Source organism: Zootermopsis nevadensis, unplaced genomic scaffold (assembly GCF_977971745.1).
Source record: "Zootermopsis nevadensis isolate Lab colony 2312 unplaced genomic scaffold, Znev_1.0 Znev_ptg000030l, whole genome shotgun sequence".
Taxonomy (NCBI): Eukaryota; Metazoa; Arthropoda; class Insecta; order Blattodea; family Termopsidae; genus Zootermopsis; species Zootermopsis nevadensis.
Window position 1 is genome coordinate 12,303,614 of NW_028259162.1, and position 22,504 is coordinate 12,326,117.

A 22,504-nucleotide genomic window follows, 5' to 3' on the forward strand; every position below is an offset into this window, starting at 1 on the left:
ACGTCGCTTTCATCTGACTGCAGGTCGAAGATGATTCTTCAAGATTCTTCACTGATCAAAAAACGAATTACAGAACGTTGTTCTTCTTTCGTGCACGTAACTTGTGGAGCAGCCATTTTCAAATTGGCACTGTGATGGCGATATGTTTATCTGCATTATACTACCACCTATAGGATACTCTTTATAGCATTGGTAACATGTCTGCCAACTTATAGGACAATGGCGCGATATTTAGAATTTTTATCTCAGTTTTACGGTTTTCATTTGACTCACCCTCGTACTTCTGGTGTATCTTATCTTGCATAGTCCTACTGTATTAAACAGGAAATTACAATGTTGTAATTCTACTGTATGAGAACCAGAAGATTAATGTCTCTTAATACCGAAGCACACCAATGGACACAATCTGCTAATTCCATACACGTCCTACCGTTACAATTTACTTCCTTAAGATTCATATTTGAGTCATACTCTCGTCACCTCCATGGTTTTCCTTGCTGTAATTTTTCACTGCATCCCTAGCCCAGTCTGCCTTAGTTGCCCGAATTTCATTATACCAATAGCAGGTAACTAAAATATGGTACTCATATACCACAAAGTTCCTCGTTACGTAATATCCTAAACTAATGCCCTCACAAATAAACGGACCAAAACTGGCTGTCTATGACAGGAAAAGAAGTAGAAAATGCTCAGAACATAATTTTCGACAACGAAACTGAAAAATGAATGCAGGAACAAAATATTAATAAAGGCCTATATGGTAGAAGTAAATAGTTGACTAAGTACATTATGTTAGATATCACAAAATAATCCATAATGAAAAGCGACTGCTTACTTACAAGGTATCAACAGATTCCATTACACGTGACTCTTAAAACACGATGAATGCCACAAATTTCAGAAGGAATAGGTCAAAAACGAAAAGTAAAACGTTATTCTCAGCAGCATTAGATACGTGTACTGGCGATACGCACGATACTGTAAGCTAATTAATTATAGCACCAGTCGGAGCACAAATCCTTTCGTAAAACTTTCTCCACTACGCACGCAGAAGAAATCAAACTGGACGAGGCCAGGGTATTCCAAAATCTTTCCTCCAAATGAATCGTATTCACTAGTCCAGGTAACAACTGTAATTAAAATCCATTTTCGCGAGCAAGACACTCTGCAACTTCATAATAAGGAGCGGAAGATGGCTGGCTGTCTTCTGGGCTGTTGCGCCGTGTAGTCTGGTAGAAGTTTTCCGACGTTTCAGAGGTCCTTGCTGCCTCTATCATCAGGGCGATGAGACTCATCGCCCTGATCACGGAGGCAGTATGACCTCTGAAACGTTGGTTAACATCGACCAGACTACACGGCGCAACAGCCCAGAAGACAGACATCTTTATGAATTTCCTCTCCATTTCTTCGTTCTCAGACATTCTAATAACTTTTAACATCTTTTTCCCTGAAGCACAGGGAATTTTCCTTCCTCGAATCCTTTTCAATTTCCACACTCCGGCCTTCGGCTGTGCTATCCCATTTCGTGAACAACAACCAACGTATACCTTCTTCATCTCTTCTAATTCATTTCACATTAAAATATCAATGACATGTATTCTCTTATCTTTTAAAACAAATTTCCATATTATTGTACCTTTCTTTCATCAATTTACAAGTCCAACTCATGGCATTCTTCTGTTGACTTTGACAAATATATGCTAATCCTATTTTATCTATTTCCTCTTCCAATTTCTTTGCCCAATTCTCAAACTTGTAATTGTTTATTTGCCATTCATAACTCTCTTTTATCAAGTCTTCCTTTTACATTTGTAAAATTCTTACACAATACTTCACTGACAAACATAGTGTCACCTTGAAATATATGTTTTGACGCCAGTCACACATAAATCGATATCTAGTGAAGACGCCAATTCCAAGCCCTCTCTTATCATTTACATTGAAAACGGCACGCAAACTTAAAAGCAAATCTTCAGGGCACAGACGTCTACTGAAGGCACGGAAAAATTATCATTTTTTCAGTTACTCGTAATCCATGGGGTCCGCAGTGGCCGCGCGGTCTGAGACGCGGGCCTTGTGCCGCTTGGTCGCTGGGACCGTGGGTTCGAATCCCACTCAAGCCATGGATGTCTGTCCGCGTTTTTCTGTGTTGTACAGGTAGAGGCCTTGCGACGGGCCGATCCCTCGTCCAAGGAGTCCTACCGAATGTCTATAGATCAAGCCAACGAAAAGTTGGGACCCGCAGTGCTCAGGCACTTGAAGAACGGGTCGTCCAAGTATCCCAGTATCCAGTACTCGTAATCCATTTGTCCGAGTCACATATTGCAGTCCATGGTCAACCATTTTACTAACCTTATGGAGACGGTAACAAAGGTGTACATTACGAAATTAAAATCTTATTAATATGAATCTTAAAACACATATTGCGTGTGTGTATGAACTGAAACGAACTGGTTCATGAAAGCGACCAATGACAGGTTTTCATTACAGACCATTAGTTCCCTAAATTTATTGAACAACCAAACTATCAACTATTCAAGGAAGACCATATTACCAAGAACTACGTTTAAGTCATTTTATTAAGCTAATATAACAAGCAGTTAGCGATTCGATGTGATAAATTACTCTATACATTCTATACATTCTATTCATGATGCATTAGTCCAACTAAAACAATTACCTGTTATTTGACCAAGTTATCTTCAATGCAGACTGAACTCAAAGCCCTCGCTCTTAATGCTAATGATTGACACAAGGTCAAGTAAAAACACAGGATATATATTGAGAATGACAAGGAGCACGTAATATGCAGAAGAGTCGTCTATGAACTTGACTCTTTAAGCCTCAACACAAATTCGCCACAACCTTCACGGCAGGCCTTCAAGGAGGAGCAGTGGTAGCCGACCTCGCCTAATTCACGCAACGACTTAACACCGGAGGGAATTCGAAGAACCGATAACGTCTCACGTTGTAGGACACAAATAAGCCAATTAGCAGGTCACGTAAACACGAATATTTACTATGCTATATTAAATCGTCAAGACATAAACACTCTCACTAAAATATTCACAACTGAAATATATAAGATGATAAGGACATTTTTCAGAAACATCCATATTCCAAAGATCTAGAATTGTAACCAGCCTTTGCCTCTCTGCTTCTGAGGTATCCAACGACCAGCACCCAAAACTCGGTCAAACAAACGGGGCAAGGTACAGAAATATTAATGCCCAACACAAACTACTTAATAGCCAAAAACGAAAAACAGCTGTATAACAGCATCTTCTTCAGTTTTGCTAATATCCATAAATAAATATAAATTTTTCACTGACTGCGATTTGCATGCCGAAACGAATTCAACCACGGACCACCGGCTGAAAAAAAAAACACGGTAGTGTATTAACCACGTGGGAGGCATTGCTATCCTAAAACCACGGTCACTTTCCAGGATCCTATGAACAGACTTATTGCATGAACTGGAAATTAAGTTTCGCCCATCCATGTGCTCAAATTCGGAGGAGTAACCGCTACCAAATATTTAACTACAAATGACACTACGATCATATGTGGGGGAAAAAATTTGTTGTATTTTGTACATTGCAAAGAAAATGTACTAAAATAGAATAGGTTAATTAGTGTAAAAGTCGCAAAAGATAAGTGCAAGAATCGTTCGAAGATAAATACTTATACAAAGACGTAATTGAAATATGAAACATAACGAAAATAAGACAAAAACAAAGTTGAAGGTGAAATTCACATTAAATAGGGCAGTACCGACAACAAAACGCTTTTAAGTAACACATTCTCAGTAAATATCATACACCGCTCATCGAAAGACTTCTGCAAACTGTGACAAGGAAGAACTTCGCTTTATTATAGAAAGGAGGTCATGCCATAGTTCAAACTGTTGGTCGCAGGCTTTTTCTCACTGAGGAAACCCGGATTCGCGCCCGGAGCAGTCCACGTAAGACTGGAACAGGGTTTTCCCCCCTATACCCCACGGATTCTTAATATTCACTCGTGTATCATCTGAGTGATGGACAATGGCGTCGTTAGCGGACAGAGATAAAGTCTCACAGGCACAGGAAAAACAACAATAATAAGCAGGATATAATTCAACTTGCAAGATAACAAAAAAAAAAACCCTACGAACATGAAACAGGCTATGACGTCACCACAGGTATTCATCATACCTCAGCAGAAACACGAGATCATAGCTGAATTTACACAGCCTGATGATATTTAATAACACACAGATGACAAATGAGCAGGTGTGGAAATAAGTACAGCTATTAACTGAAAGAATTATAAAAGGATATCGTAATCCAATGGTAAAAAATATCTCATTTTAGTTAATTTGTTAATATTTTCTCACATTTGTGCAGTCTGGAATAACACAGAGGAAGTTTTTGTTTTACCCACTAGCCAATATGTTCTGATAAAACATAGTTAATTCCACAAAAAATCAGATTGTTCCAAATTTGAGAAAAACTGCTTTCGACAGACAACAAACAGCGTACTTTGATTTATTGTAAATACAAAATGATTCACCCCCTCAACCCGACGTTTTCCAAAACCATAAGCTTTGGGAAAATGCAAACTAAATACGTTTACAAAAACATCGCACACTACCACGTTCTCGGTGTAAGAACGTGTTTAGTTTCGTAACAGCGCGGCGGCCGACTGAGAAAGTAGTCCGAAATGGTAAAGACGCAGTGCAGTTCTCGGAAGGTATTTGCATCTGAATATTGTTTGTTTTGGCTTAGGCATATTACCTCACACAACACTGTTTTCTAACAATTTAGCATACACTGCTAATGAGACAAATTATCAACTGGAGGTAAATGATACAGACAGACTCGATAATGCATACGGGACGTTCTCAATTATACTGGTTGCGGATATCACTACGCGGACCGTGAACGTTCTACGAGCGTGGTTTTTATTCAAGTGAATGGTTAAACCTGAGAGTATCTTCCTGCAAAGGGAGAAAGTGGAGACTAATTCATAAACTTTGAAGATGACGCGAAGAATTTTTTCAGAGATCTATGAATGCAGTTCTATTAGTTCTGGTGCGCCTTGTGAACACAGCGATGGATGAATTTCTACATTAACTGAGCGCCTACCACTAACTTCTCAAGACAGCCTCTGGTCCAAAAGCCTACTCTGCAAAGACGACAGAAATATCTATTTACAAAGGCTTCTTTCTACTACTGCTTTGCAATGACGTCACAAATATCTTCCACGACATTTTTCTCTTCCTTCTTTGAGACAAACGCCAATTTGATCATTCCATACTGCGAACCAAATGTGTTCCATAGTATTTTTCCCAGTTATTCGATTATTATAGTTTATAGCTACTAAAGTTAAGGCCGCAGCAAGCAACCGAGTCCGTTGGAAGAAAGTTGTGGACGCCCTATGCTCCAACCTAGGGCTTTAGGATCTATATATGTATATATAGTTACTACTGGCATCAGAAAAATACTATCGATTATTACACACCCATGGACTTTGCTAAAGACACGCCATCATATCGGTAAATGAATAAAGGGCTCCATACATGTTGATACGAATTGCGATGCATTTAGGGCAACCGAATATCATGATGGAAATTCCATGGAGTGTGGGTAGTGGGGGGGGGAGGGGGAGGGGGGGGGTTGTCATGGATTAAGTTCCGGTCGCAGTAGGTTGCACTACCAGACTGCGGCATCACGTCCCCAGGAAACAGAGGGGGGGCTGCAACATATTGTCACACACGAATGTGTTATTTTCCTCAATTTTTATAATATTAAAGAAAATAGTTTCTGAAATGACTTATTATTAACACGTAAATAGTTGTGCAAATCTTGATGCTCGTTGGTCTCATGTTCTTTTAATAGATTACCAAATCAATACTTTTGTCTTATTCAGCCGTCTCTTCAACCACTTATTTCTCTCTCTCTCTCTCTCTCTCTTTCAAACATTCAATTAAAGCAACTTCAAGTGATACCAAAACTCGTACAGGTAAATTGGGTACCGAAATTCACCACTCGAGTACTTTTTTCCTGCTTACTTGTATCACCACGTGACATTAACGTGCATGGGGTCATTAATATGGAGGGAGACAAATAAATTAAAAACACATTTTTATAGCAATAAATTTGAGAAATGAGGATGTTTCAATACGTGTGGCACCCTTACACTGTGTTTACGGCACCCCTGCTGGAAACCACTGGTTTCATCCATTCAGAGGCTTGGCATATTCTTGTTCGTGGAACATGCTTGTCTGACTTCCCCCCCCCCCCCCCCCCAACTCTTCTCTTCTTCCTTGGACTACTCCACATCAGTAACACCATTGTGGAGACAACAAATACGACTTACGCAAATGAACATTTTACAAATGTCTTAAGCATACTTGCAGTCAGCAATTCAACCAAGCATGATGGTGCTTACTTATACATCGTAAAAGGTTGTGTTGCGAGCCACAGTTATTTATTATACCTGTTGCATTACCGGTGTTTCTGAGTCCAACTCTGGAATAAAGTTGCTGCTGTTTGGTTCTGGTAATTACGAAGCACAACTAGATTTACATACTCTGTGTAAAACAACATAGCACTATTTGACATGAAATGCAGAACTGACACTGACATTTTACCCAAATTTTCCAACACAACAAACGAATTTCAATGGATTCTCATTCGCTTAGCCCAAATTTGATGAGACGTAACAGCTCAAAAGGTTTATTACATTATTTATTAAACGCAACACTTATGTGTAGACATATGAGTAATTACATCATTAGAAACTCTGAAAAACTTACAAATATGCGTAAATCGCTAGTTGAAAATAACCTTAAACAAAAATTAATCATAAACGTCACGTTACTACGTCAGCTCAGAATATTTAAAATACGTATACATACATCCATACATCATAATTTGTGTGTATATAGACACAGCGAAAAGAAACGGCAGTCAAAATTCGTGACAGAAGTTCTTAAAACAGGTAACTAGACGATATAAGAGTTGGCATGAACAATAAGAATGATACGACCGAATGATAAAGCTGGTGGAAAATTACAAGATACTGTTCGAACATAGTCGACCAGTCATAGATACAAGCGTGTCAAGATCTCCAGTCACGAAATCCCCCACGCATTCTGCTACAATGAAACAACCAACAATGACCTTGCAGGTCCATGCCAGGATTGTCATATGTTTAGGTGTGTTGGCACAACGCTCGTATAAGAGACGTTTATTACAATCCCGAAATTGTAAAGTCGTCACCTCTGTTCCTGAACATGAAGCACACTGTAACGTCGTCATTAATTCAATTCAATTCAATTAATTTATTTACGTGTTTGCCAACAGCAAGAAGCCAATAACAGGCAAACACTGATAATATATACAATAATAGTGAAATAAAAATTAAAAATCTTACACAAACGGATTAACTAAACTTATAAATATACAGTATTAAATATAACTGCCAAGTACAGGCAAACCCAAAATAGAAACAATATTAACACAGAGCAAAAAATGAAGGAATATAAATAAAAACAAAATAATCCACGTAGGGAACACTAATATAATTGTAAAACTTTAAAAAAATATAAAAAGACAGATAACCAAGCTAGATCATTTCCCTTGTTGAGAACGTTCGCTCAAGGGAGACAATGTTTGTGCTAAATACGTCCAAAGATTTACATACTTCATTTGCAGCGATGACGCACCTGGCTGAAGGACTATGCCTTAGTGCCCTGCTCACACTAAAAGTAGAAAATTCTCTTATTTGCCTCGCCGGCACACGTAAACCAACAGCGTCCATAATGGAATGGCAATTTATTTTGAGAGTTACTATAACATAGAACTTCTAAAAACATCATAAATACCCATTGAACTTTGTAGTAAAATGCCTTAAAACTTTTAGCTACATTTACTGTACTCATAAAACCACTAGATTTAACAATGCAGATAACCTAGCGGGCTAATATGATAACGTTACGGCCCATATAAACGCCAGAAAACGCTGCAAACCAAAGGCACTGTAACCTATTTGTTTGGTGCATTAAATAAACTATCTTCCATGACATTGACGGTTAGACAAGATAACTTGGACAAAGCATCGGTAAACTCCGTACGTCTTGCCAATGCAATATGAAGCGTTCACTGATAAAGTTAAACGAAAATGCCACTTCCCGGCTCGCAGCTGGAACTGCATGACATGCCATCAAGACCTACAAGTTTCCCCAACATGAGTCAAGTATCGGTCCATAAAAAAAATAAAATCAACTTTCCCATACTATAACAACTCGAGTCGGGGGCCTAGAAGGAGACAACAATCTCTTTTTCAACAAAATAGGTATCACCTAAACATAAATTAGAATTAATATACATTGGTGTTAGCGCCTTATATTTGCGGCAAATTACCTTCACTAACTGAATGGCATAGCACTGCCGCATAATCGGTGGCTGGAACGATCCAACACTATTTTAAAGCACTGGCCCACATACAAGCACGCAGCCGAAATGCCCTCCGGCCATGATAGCTCCAACAACCAGTTCGCAAACTTAATTCAGAGGTCAGAAGGTCAAATATGCGGACAAAATAATTCAAAATCGTTCCCTTAACTTATGGAATAAAGGATGTTTAAAAAACATAAGAAAAGGTTAACTGCACAGCACTAATCGACATGGGGCAATCTGGTTTCATCTGGATTAATGCACGGAAGAAATTGAATTTGAATTTGAATCAGGGAATGAAATTGTTAGCTACTGTCGGGTGTGTGTGTGTGTGTGTAATAATAAAATAAGTCCACGGCTGATTCTTCCAGTGCTTCAACCTCGTCTAACACATTCTCTTTTGCACTTAATAACCTCAGCAGATGCTACAGTACCGTTAAACACCAAAGGAAAAAACCGTGATACTACACTCGCACAACATGGTATGTGGCCTAATTGACCTCCTTTCTCTAACAGACTGCACAGAATCCAATACAAGATACATTCTTCCTGTACACTGACAATACAGATCAGGTAGATTTCAGCCATTCTCCCAGTATACAGCGACAAGCAAAAGACAATGGTGATGAGATGTGACACTCTTACAGTAACAAAACTATTATCATCAGCACGTATTTACCCGTGACCTCTAAACAAGTGTGATAAAATAAATATGAGAACTCATGGTTAAAAGTGTGTTTTGTTTCACAATCTATGTTTAACCATTAGAACACTGTCAAAGCATAACCACGTTTCATGGTTTTTAAACTTAAAACATCACAACGTTCAATACGGACTACCGAGCTGTTTGCAAGTAGATCCTATAATGACAAATGTACAACTTTATCGGAAACAATTCCGGGTAGTTGGCAGCAAAAACAAACAATCTGGTAATTTCGTACGAAGTTAAAACTTTTATTCAACTATTTTAACCCTTGTTTCGCCAACTTTTACCTGCTGACAGTTGTGCAATTATTTTCGTACGACCTATGCGTCACTGTTTCTCTGTTACGCGTTCACGACTAACACAAGAACATACCAGGTAAATCCCATCAGTACTTAGTGCGCACCTTTCCGAGCCTTACATATTACGATTACTGGCTTGGCATGTTAACGAAAAGTAACAGGAAAAAACTGTACCCCTCTCCCACTGTGACACTAATGACAGACGTTCATGTCTTTATGAGGAAATTACGAAGGGCGCACTTTCAAATGGCGGAATTCAATTACCTCTTATTATCGTAAACCAGTATTATAAAACATTCCGCCAAGTTACCCCTGTAACATGGAGGCGGAATGATTTTATCGGTAAGCTATGTATGGGCTGGGACATGGATTATTCTCTTCGCCACCGCGTTCAAGAGCGAGTCTGAGGTCCATTCAAGCTTCTATCCAACGGGTATCGTGGACACCTTCCTGCTCTTGCAGCTGATGCCCGGATACGAATGCATGAAGCTATAATATCCAATCTCCCGGTAATTGGATGTCCCACCTGCTTTAAAAATCAGTAACTATGCATTTTGTAATTGTTTTCTATGTAATTATCAATGTAAACATTGATTTTCCTTAAACAACGTAAAGCAGCCAATCTTCGTTTGTTGCAAGGCGTTGAGTTTTCTTTTTAGCACAGACTAAATTCGTAACTACTATTCAGGCGATCTTCGGCTTCAAAGCGTCAAGTACAAGGGAAAATTTTATCGTTTATTTCAGTAACAAAGAAGTTCGGTTTGAATATTATCTTGGCCTGAACGTGAATAATTGCGTACATACAGTATAGCCAATCAGGAGAGGTAGAATTTCGCTCTCCTTAATGCAAACATGATCCAGCTTTGTGGGGTTGTTCTCACATTCACACTTGTTGGGTGGCTAATATCTGCCCAAAAAAATTGTACTAAAGTGCTAAGCAATCAAAATTATATCTGACGAAATTGTTCTTATGAACTGTGACGCAGTGTGCGATCGCAGGTAGGTAGTCTACAAGGCGTCACAACCCAGAACAACAACACAATCATCTTCACAGCCCGAAAAATCCCCAATAATTTCATTTGTCGCAAATTTGTCATCGTTCGGCCACGAGTATAAAGTTGGGTGCCATGTAGATACGAAGGAACAAGCTTTGAATAACACAAGGAAAGAAAACTCAGTGTGTGCTATCAACACTGTTTTGAACACTTGCAACCAGCTAAACGGAAATTTAAATGTTTGGTTATTCTCACATTGTAACTGCCCGTAGTCCAACACGCAGCCAACTATACACACTCCTAGGATATTTAGCACCGGAGGCAACTTGAATTCCTTGTGAGCTGGAACACAGTTAACACCGACGGAACGTAATTCCGAGAAACTTTCCTTCTCTCTGCATAACTACAAGTTGGTTTTACACAATCTGAGAGCGAGTTTATACCACTACGTGACGTTGTTGATATAAAACACGTGATTAATCTTGATCGCAAGTTTCACAGTAGCTTACTTAGCAAGTTACTTACCGAGACAAAGCTTGTCAATGTGCACTGATTATTTTTTTAATTTCCACGTCAACAGGAAGAATTCGGCATATTTTAATTATGCTCATAAAGAAAACAAAGATAAGCCCCAACATGACGTCGATGTCCATCTTTTGCACAAAACTCTACTGCTGCAAAGCTTATTAAACAATGAACACTATACACAAATAACTTTTCTTTTTACTTCGTTAAACGTACAAGATACTGATGTTTCAAATTAAGGTTTTAGAGAATATTATAATCTAATGGATAATAAAGAAAAAGTGTGAAAGTGTGGACGGATTCAAGCTGCTCAGGATAGGATCCAGTAGTGAACTCTGGAGAACACGGTAATAATCCTTCCGGTTCAATAAGACAAGAAACTACTTGTCCCCCTGTTCGGCTATCAGCTCCTGAAGAACTCTGCTCCATGAGGTCAATTAACAGTTTTGTATGTTAAATCAATATTTTGTGTTTTGCAAGCCCACTAGTTTGTTTTAAAGCACTGATTTAGATTTCAGATTCGGATTGAAACTTTAATAATTTGTTTGAAAACCAATACGAACAAAGATGGAATTGTGTATCTTGCCGATTTTACATGATGGATTCAAGGCAGGCGGTGAAGTAAATTAACTAATTAATTAAGGAAATACCATAGCAAAGGTGTCTCACTGTAAATTACATTACTTACAGTTTCGCAGCAGGGCTGCTTATTCTTATTTCGGCCCTCCCAAAAAAGGAGCTTAATTATTCTCTAAATTCCTTTTCTATTGTAAAGACACAAGTGACCAGAACAGGTCCTGAAGCCATGAAAGTGTATGTAAGTCGCGTAAATACAATGCCACCACGCGCAGTGGTGAACTACCCCGATTCGTACTACGAAGTAACTCAGGATCCAGTCTTAGCCAGGAGATCAACAAGCTACATTCCTGAGGGTTTTCGTGATTTTACTCAAACCGTCTAGGCAAAAGCACCTTCAACTAGACCAAGTCCGTTCCGTTCCATACCTGTGCTAAATGTCAATTTATCATTCACGATCATGTCCTTTGTTGAAGACGACTAACTTCTGGAAGTTGCGCCGTGTAGTCAGGTAGAAGTTTACCGACGTTTCAGAGGTCCTTGCTGCCTTCATCATCAAGGCTATCAGGCTGCACGGCGCAACATCCAAGAAGACGTACTTCATGCTCGCAGCTGTGAGAATCTGAAATCTCATCATGACCTTATTCAGCATTACACCGCACCTTTAATGCAGCTGATATAGTCATTAAACAAAACAAACAAAAAATAGCCAAATTTAGAGTTCACTTAGTTTGTTGGCCACATATACAAAATGTCCCAAAACGATGTACACATTCAATTGATGAAATAAATACATTTTAATAAACTAAATCATTACATACGTCAGCACTGGCACTTTGTGAATTTGCGAATTTAGTGCAAATACTCAAAATCACTACCGTTAGCTTCGTGGCACAGTTGACAGTGGTGAAAAATTGACTGACAAGGTCAATACTCCGTATTATAATATGTACAAATATTTCTGGGACATACTGTACCTCGAATGACGTCTGTAGTGACACACATGGCACATTCTATGGCGGAGAGGGAAGTGACCGGGCAACAAATTAGAACTCTACGAACTAGGAATACACTCTTCCCCCATAAATTGAAGTTATGAATCATGCAATTACTTCTATATGAAATTGTAAGATCGAAACAAATATTAAAGAATCTAAAGAAGAAACAAGTACCTAGAGCTGCCATTTCGACGATGTCTAATTACTACCATCATGCCCCACTCCAAACAACTTTCACTTCAGTTGTACAACAGCAGTAGAATAGCCACGGCAATATCAGTATGAAAAAAATAACATCGATTTTGTCGTGTTATATCCGCAGCAGTTAACATAAAAAATGAAACAATAAATTCGGGGAAGCAGAAAAATTGTTGCTACACGTTTAAAGTTTATCATAATATTTAGTATTGTATTTAAGCATGCCAGTTTTATATACTAATAACGTACGTAACTATTTGTATCTGTGTAAGCTAGCTATGTGCAATGCTTCGTGATGCAAGGACAGTGGTTCTATTTTATACATTTGAAAGTAACCCGCATATTTCAGCACTTTAAGTTTTGAAACAAATTCTCGTCACTCACTTTCCGAGGTCATGCGTTTGTAACCCGCAGCACACATCAAAGTAACTAACACGCCTCACGCATTTACACACGAGGGATGGCAGAATTCTGAAATTGTGATAACAAATATCGTGGCCGAATGGTAAGCAACCCCCAATTCGTATTCAGGAGGTCCCCAGACTGAAATCTCGGTCCGTATACCACGTTTCCCAAGGATTTCTTTAGTTTTCTAAGGCCCTCCAAGGAAATTCCAGGATAGTGCTTTAAAATAGGCCATGACCGCTTCCTTCCATATCCTGTTCAATAAAATATTAGTTAATCGTCCTATCATTCGTCGCTCTATAGGAATAGTTTGCGTCGTTAAATTAACCACAAATAAATGTGAAGGTACGCTCATACAACAATATCATGTACGAAGGGACGCTTCAAGTACGTGTTTTGATACGTGTATTTGATTCTTAAAAGTTGTAACGTCGCAAGCCAACGCCTTTACAGGAAAGCTCAATCAGAATTTTTCACATTTCAAAACGGCGGCTCACCGCAAAAATACAAAAAAAGAGTGCATTTAATGAGATAGTTCATGCATGTGCAGATACTGAATCAAAGTACCATCTTAAGTGGCCGATGAAACTCAAATTCCCAATTTATAACCGAGTTCTTTTCCAGTAAGCTCCCCCCCCCCCCCAAAAAAAAAAACTCCACACAATTAAGAAGTTTATCTATATTTATTTTGTGTTGGTTCCGAAAACTTATTTGAAATGCAATTCTGAACCATGAACAAAAGTATGGTTTCGAGTATTCCCATTTCATCTAAGTGTAATGCTGAATAACATAGGGTGAAATGTGCACGGTTTGAATATTGCTTTGAACCAAAAGCGAAAATAACACCAATATCAAGATCTGGGCCAGCCCGCTGGGCGTGTCACAGTGTAGGCTACTTTCACGCTCTTTGCTGTGTAGACTGTCAAGTTAGGTTAACGTAAATCTGAACAGGGTATAACGTTGAACCTTTTATATTCACTGTTCATAACAGACTTCTGTCAAATTAATTCTGTATATTCTGCCCCTTGTTACAACAAGAAAACATGTAAAATTGGCCTTCTTCAGGCGGAGTACATTTTAAAAATGTTCACGCTCAGTGCGAATAAAACTGCTGTGAAATCCAGACTCACTTCTCTTCCTAAAGGACCTGAAAGAGGAATGCCACTCTTTCACGGATAGCGTTGCCTTACTCGTCCTGCGATCAAGATTAACGCCCGGGGGTCCAGTCAGGTACCCAGCTAAAGATGGCGTTTCTTGCATCATGGACGTGGGAGGCTTGACACAGAATCTTGTTTTTATAACGGTCGGAGTTGTCGGGAGTTTAGCCTCTGAGATTGCATGGCGCGTCGTCTGTACAAAAGAAATGACAATTTCCAATGCTGACGCCGAATGGACAAAACATCTCCGTATATGCCACAGAGCTCAGCGGGAAGAACACTTAAAACCATGAAGACAGTAGAGAGAGAGCTGATCATCATGAAGCACTACCAGCCAACACATTGACAAACGACCCGATAGAATAGCACAGCTCGCCGTGTGGTCCAGAGAAGCGAAACGCACTTCCGCTTACGGACAATACAAATGGAATGACGAATTTCAGTGCTGTGAGCCGCGTCTATGCCAATATGGACTTCAATGCTGGGTCGTACAATAAGCTTCCATCGACGGTTATATAGCATTTAACGCGTAGCCTAACTCAAGTGAAAGCTGGTACGGAGACATCGTACACGTAGTTACAAATTATGCAAGTAAAGTAAACAATTACGAACATGGCGACGGTGAGAAACTTTAACGAAAGGCTATATCCAACGAATATAACATAGAATCTAGATTATATATGTAATAAGTGCTTTACAAAATACATATAAATAAATAATAACATTCATAGTTTCAAGTGGAATGTGTAATATACAGTGGCCTAAAAGTAACACAACACAAAGGTGAATGTCAGATTTATTATACATAGCATTACTGAACCAGTTTCAAGACATCCGTAGGAACTCTGCTAAGAATAGTGGCACTATTGATTTACGAATCGAAAATGGCTAACTTATTTGGTACAGTAAAATCGGGGCAGTGTACCTGATATGCCTGTTTACTGCTTCATAGGACTGCATTAGAAAATAATGTTCACGCTGCGCTGCTGAAAACGGCATGGCGCTTGTTACACAAACAATCGAGAACAGAGCAGGGAATACGAAGAAACTGGGTCAAACCAACTACCGACATCGTGGAGTGAGTGACAGGAGTCCAGTGTAGCCACTGGGCACGGAAAATTGAAAATTCCAAACACACCAACAAAATATTTACCATCAAACATAGGGATGTGTGGCTTATAGGATAGCCCGTAGAAAATGAAAAGCTGTGAAATCCAACGGTTCACGGAGACATTATTCAACTTGAATAGTTTATACACTGGAAATAGGTTACGTGGTGCCTTCTGATTGAAATCGACAAAACAGGCTGAAAACTTAAACTGGTATGGGATTAAATAACAAAGAAAAGCAGTATTACATTCTTAATCCCCGGGTCTTTTTAACATACATACAAAAGTGTACACATTTACACACCCATACACACGACATTCTGAGGAATTTGATGAGCAAAGTAAATGGTACAATAAAACAAGCAAAGGAGTAACTAAATACCGGAATTTTATCATGCAGATAATCTGATAATTATACACTTCAACGAGAATGAGTTCAGAAGTCAACAGATGCAATCCACAAAATTAGGAAACATTACAATATTTACAAGTAAAAAATACAACCAAAATCATGACATTCAGATAAAAATATCCTGTTGAAACAGTTATCGTCCTTAACGACAAGACTTTAGAATAAATATCACATTTCAGTTGTCTGAGATGTAAAGTATCATTTTAAGCCTACGAATATATTACCAATAAAATATATAAAGACACATAAATATGTGGACTTGCTCAAACGATTCTACATCAAAAATGAAGCAAGGACACACCGATAAGATTTTATAAATCACTGGCAGTTCCTTTCTATGGAAGTAAAACTTGGATTTTGAGAAATAGAACCGAAAGCAATATACGGTCTGCTGATATGACATTTTACAGAAGTGGGCTTGTTCGGATAGGGCACAGAACGGTAACATTACAGAATAATAGACTAATTAAATTTTTCCAGACAGAACACGTAGACTCAGGATGGACTTAGAATGCAAGACGAAATATCATAATGAGCTTGTACACCAATCCTCGGACGGCAGGAAAATAATACGCAACGTCAATAAAAATGTAATTCGAATTATAACAGATACCAGTATGCAATTATTTCTTTTCAGAACAACCAGTTTTGTGATTCAAATTGCTTATATGTGTCTAACTCGATTTATTAATAAGAATTTCCATTATAATAAAGTATACATATTTTATAAACTGCTCCTGGTGGTTCACATGAACAACGATCGTGTGACGTATCTATACTACAAAAGTACGTAGTACAAATTGGGTAGTGCTGTCTGCTTACTGTACGTCTTACGGTATTCTATTCGCGAACATATTCCAAGGCCAGGCGTATGTTACATTATGACAAGTGAGGTTATGTTTGCTTATTATTCAAGGTAAGTTCGATGTTGTGTACAGGCATCCCAAAATACTAAACTGTTTGTCACGATTAGTTTACGCTTGTTTCCTCTTTCATGTCCACTGACCATACAAACAGGAAATTCAAGCAAATTCTCTTTCAAAATAATGGGAATGGAAATGCGTCTGTATCAGAGACCTTGCTCTTTATAAGGGGACAAAATTCGAAGAAAAATGTTGAGGGTGTTTTAGAAAAAAATCACAATGTGTTTTCACATCACAAGTTAGTGCGTCTGCCACTACGCACTGTGGGAAGTTGAAAAGTACGAGGTTGAAGTGGCCGTCAATGGCACAACGTTCACGTCATATTTCGCCCTTGGGCCGCAGGTTGCCAACCACTGGTCTATGCAACTGAATGAGACATTGACTACCACAGAGTTACATCACTTTCAAGGAGTTACTTCACAGCATCCACGGACTAACAAAAGATGTCCCTCACACTGACTACCAGTCCTTTACAATTATTGCCTTGGTTTATAGAACACCAAGTGAGTATCCAGTACAATGCCAGATTCACATAATAATTATAGGTTATGGCCTCACCATTGAGGAACCTTCAAATACAAATAATGATTATCAAATCCATAATACATTTGAGGGGTGCCGTAAATCCAAAGATTCTATTCAAGTGGAAATAAATTACGATACAATCAGCAGTTTTATAACATTTATTGTAGAAAGGTGAATGTAGGCTTGCATTTGAAGAAACCTATGTGAGTATAAAGAAAACATTGAGAACAGTAACTCAACAAAATTAGGAGGAACTTACGATTTGGCTAAATACTCGCAGCCTCCTTTTTCTTTAAACTCTAAAAGAACATTTCAATTGGAAGGAGTACCAAAACATTTGTCAGTTCACACCTTGCCAAATTAATACTTTCTTAGCACGTACCGCGTAACAAAATAATTCCATTAGCAGCCTCATCTGCAAATTATCAAACAGGAATTTAATATCTATCTCCGGCAGGAGCCTATTCGTACATCCAGTCGTTTCCACCAACCAAACGAACCATGTTCAACTACAACAAAAACGAACACTTGCCAACAGAAGAAATCGGAACCCACACGTATTACGTTCAATGAAAGAAAGTAGGGCAGACTCTCAGTGTTCAAAGTACAATGAGGGGTTGTGCAGTGATCCCGAATTTAATTTCTTTGACTTCCGACACTACACAAGCAAAGGGGGAGGAGGCTGATCACATCGCCGTAAACACTTTGAAGTACACTAAAATTTAAAAAGTTATTTGCGTCACATTTCATGCACACACGTCATCACGGACGACGGCGTCATCGCGCACATGCAGAGAATCGTGGCTAATGGAGTCATCAACCTCCAGGCTCACGCATTTGACAATCCGTCACGCTGAAACGAACGAGTGAAGGAATTTAAAAATTGCCATCTTATATTAGGCACCAATGGCACAATGGCCACAACAAAAACGAAACACAATCCGTCTAGTCATTCTTGAATTATTGCACGAAAACGGATGGGCATCGATGGCACTGTATCATATCATCAAGGCAACCCAGAGAATAAAAAATGTAACAATGGTGACAAACGCAGCAATGGTAAAAAGTTCACTGCGGAGACAATGTGATCCAAGGTCAATGTCGTGACGTGATTACGTCACCGTGCGTAGGGCATGGACATAGGATCACCGGTAATTGCGTCATCACCTGACGACTTTGATCTTTCGTTACGTCAGAAAAACTGACTGAATGAAATTAAAGGTGCAATTTTGGACAAGGATCCGATGTCATATGACAAGAAACGTCATGAACAACCGAATACTTACTTCCCAGATATTAAATACGTACAGGCGAACATCACAAATAATAGTATCACAACAAGCGATAACATCATCAAAGAGTCATGTGTAATGGAGTCCTCACCGTCCCACCTCAAGACTTTGAGCATCCGTCACGTTAGTATTACCAATTTCAGAAAATTGAAAGGAACGAGTCTGGAGAAGCCTCCAATGGCATATCGCCCACATTAAATGTGATGGAAAACCGCCCAACCATTCTCCAGTTATGACATAGTTACAGGCGGGCGATATCATCAGGAGCGTGATGAGCATAGGACCATATGTAATAGCGTCACTATTGTTTTACTTCACAACGCTGAGCATCCGTTACGTTAGTATTACCGAATGAAGGAAATTAAGAATTATTGTGGCAAAAGTTTAAATGGCATAATCATTATACCGGATTTCATAAAATTCAGTTGTCGAGTTTTTGTATGACTCATACTGTGGTTTGTAGGGCCACTGACAGATGTCACTACATATTCAGCTGAAAGAATCGATAGACAAGACATAAGCAGGCCCATATGGCACTCTTCGCTTACGCAAAAACTTAAAAACACCTAATAACGTAAATGATATTTTAATACGAATATTTTTATAAAATAACACAGCTAAGGTAGTCCGAATTTTATAAAACGGGTAACAAGACAAGCAGATGTATTTCTGAAGTATCTTTAGACCAGCAGTTCGCAACTTTTAAAGTCAGGGGCACGTTCGCCTTATAGGCTAGAGCAGGGGTTGTCAACCTTTTTCGCGGGGCGTATCAATAATTCTAATTTAACACATTAAATGTACCATTAACCAAATGCGTTCAAGAAAACTGTTTATGGTAATATTAACTTCTGATTTTTTTACTTAGTTCACGTACCATAGGTTGAGAAACGCTGGGCTTGAGGGCTGCCGGATTATACAGAACACTTCACTGACACTTTATGGTAATTTAATAAAAGCCCTATTAACTAACCAACGCAAACAGTATTTAATTTTATTAAAAAAATTGTAGATTTATTTGCATTAATTATAAACTTCAAAATAAATATTTAATTTAAGCGGAACTATCGTTCTATCATACAGACTTATAGGATATTATAAATGTACCTCACAAAACATATTGGCGTCGGTTTGCCAATATCGCGTCACATGACGTCCTGAGGTTCATATTTGTTTCATTTGAATACACGTCGGCGTCGTGCTGTCAGCCTTGTGTCGTAAGACATTGCGATTCTGGATTCGACCTGTGTCGTCATCATAGCGACAGGGGTCGCGGTGCTCGGCGTTGGTTTGCCAGCATCTTCTTTTATGGTATCCCGAAGTTCATCTTCGCTTTGTTCGAAATCTTATGTCGGCGTCGTCGCAATGCCAAGGTCGTATTTATGGAATGAAGTAGGTGACGTCAGGTACGGTTAGGTTATATGTGGTCAGGTTTGGTTGTGTTAGGTCATGTCAAGTCAGATTAGTTTAGGATGACTAGTTACATGAATCAAACATTTTATAATCGGGATGTTCAAGTTCTAATGTTAAGCATTTCTGAGTCTGTTTAGAAAGCTACCAATAATGGTTTTCCTTACTTACAAAAGCATTAAAGATCTTGTTTTAATTACTATAACATCAATCCACATTCTGGTTACTCAATATATTTTCTTTTTCACATTTTTAGTCTAAGATAATTGGTAGTGATGATGGTGATAATGACAGTAATGTTGGAACTTATCCCAATTGAAAGTTTAACAACTATTACTCTGAACAGAGATTTGTTAAGTAGAATGTTTACATAAAAATATACAACAAAATATTACAGAAAATATTAATCCATTCAATTATAAGATACTTGGTGCAGTGGATTAAACAGATATTGCACTGGCATGCTACAAAGCTGGAATGAAGTCCTCACTGGTTACAGTGACAGAATCCACAGACTGGCACTCTTGCATGCAGCTGTCAAGATCGAAGTTCCTACTCCTTCTTCATGCAAGAAGCTTGACATAATTCTGGTTCTGTCTCTAATTCTTTCAGTTACCTTTCACAGAGAGTCCTACAACTGGTTACAACATTCATCAGAATAAAGGATAATTTTACATCCTCAAATTGAGTTGAAGCAAGCAAGTGTACTATTAAGATGCAGGAGTATTTTAATATTGGAATGTCATTTTCACATTTTCTTGCCCTCAAACTGCTGCAAATTAAACTACATCACTTTTACAAGTAGTAAAGTAAAGCTGTCCCACTATACACAATGTAGGCACTTGAGGGGAGATTTAAGAAGTGACCTGGGTGGTCACCCAAGGGCCTCCATAAAATACAAGTCTCTCACTACTTGCACTGCTGAGCAGTGAGTGTGATTTGCTTTGTGGAATAGAATCTACAGATATTACTGAGACATTTGCTTTTCTAAAGTCACAAAATGTTAGTTTGTATTTTTAGTTATTATAAGAAATATGAACAAAAAGGTAAAACCAAAACAGATTGCCATAATGCTTTTTATTTATAATTAATTATTGTTTATTATAATTAAAATATTACCTAAATTTGTTGTTACTGTTAGAGGCCTCTATATTTTGATTGTCCCTGGGCCCCCCACAACTGTCAATCTGTCCCTGATAGCGTTGTACTTTTAAATACAGAACTAAACAATATACATCTCACAAAATAAATACTTACAGATGTTTTCACCTTGAACAGATGTCAGAAATTAAATAAAACTCCATCTGTGTTTTATACCACAAAACTTCTCTAAGTTTCTGGAAAGGCAAACTCTGTATGAGGTGCTCACACCCATCTTGCCCTGAGACTATGCCACCTATGTTTGACATAACTTCTTTAAAGTGCCAGGATCGCACCCTGACACTAAAGGAACTACCAGGCATAGATAGACCTGGATCAACTAAAGCTACGATGATTAGAAAATACTTACTCCATGGAGCCGAGTCCTTTTTGAGAATCCAACAGTCACTCAGCCACTCAAGAAATTCTCAACAGTTCATGAAACCTGAAGGGTCATTACCATGTTCACAAAAGGCCACCACTGGTCCCTATCCTCAGCTGCTTAGCAAATAACTCAGGGCATTTTCCAGTAATTAATGTCAGAATTCCAGCATCATGAATGCCACATCAAACATGAGCACACAAATAATTCAATATCTAAATAAAAGTGTTATTTTACTGAATACTACCCATTTCTGTGATAATAAAAAGCTTTTATAAAACATCTGCCTAGATAATGCATGCAATGCTATTTCCATTCATTTGACAATTCACAAATCATCATCTTCACTTCAGTGCACAGGAAACCCTCCTGTTGCAGCTCCACAATTTTAGTCATAAAAACAATGCCGCAAGGGAAGTGATATGTGCTCACATTCTAGGGATTATTATTTATAATCCCTAATAAATAAGTATCTGATGTATGAAAACCGTAAAAATGGGCAAATATCAGTATTAAAACACTGCAACAAATATACGGTTATTCACTTCATCTAGATATATGAACACACTGTTTGGAATAGTGTCTTTGGTTTTTAAATAATCAGAATTTACATGGTCATCTGTTCACTTACCTACCTACGGCCATTACATCAAAGTAAAATTCCGTTGAATTGACCTAAACCATTATATGCATTCATACCTATTTAATTTCCTAAAAACTAAATTACGGAACGTAAATTTACGAGCCAGAGAAGCAGAACGCAAATTAGCTTCGACGACACTATCGCCACACAACTTTTATTAAAATTACTGCACAAATGCAGACTAATTTTCTTACCTTATCACAGTGTCCCATTTTCTAGAGAGTGTATATCTAACACAACAGCCTATGTAATATGTGCATTGCAATTAGTTTTGATATAACACAGACACTCACAAATATATACTATTCTTACACAGCCTGTCACTTCTGTACTAAAATGAAAAATACCATCCACCGCTAATAACCATCACT

The 22,504-nt window shown here is 38.4% G+C and overlaps 1 protein-coding gene across 2 annotated transcripts in view; it reads right to left on the reverse strand.

Moving 5' to 3' along the window:
- LOC110839658 (E3 ubiquitin-protein ligase RNF19A) overlaps positions 1-22,469 on the reverse strand; it is a 54,440-nt gene extending 31,971 nt beyond the window's left edge. Inside the window, exon 1 of one of the 2 annotated variants that reach the window (XM_022084045.2) lies at positions 22,328-22,469. The gene's annotated coding sequence lies outside the window, so the exon portion shown is untranslated. Of the gene's footprint in view, positions 1-19,665; positions 19,689-22,327 lie in introns of those variants that run through there. The other variant, XM_022084046.1, reaches the window with a different exon arrangement.
- Positions 22,470-22,504: the final 35 nt, after the last annotated feature.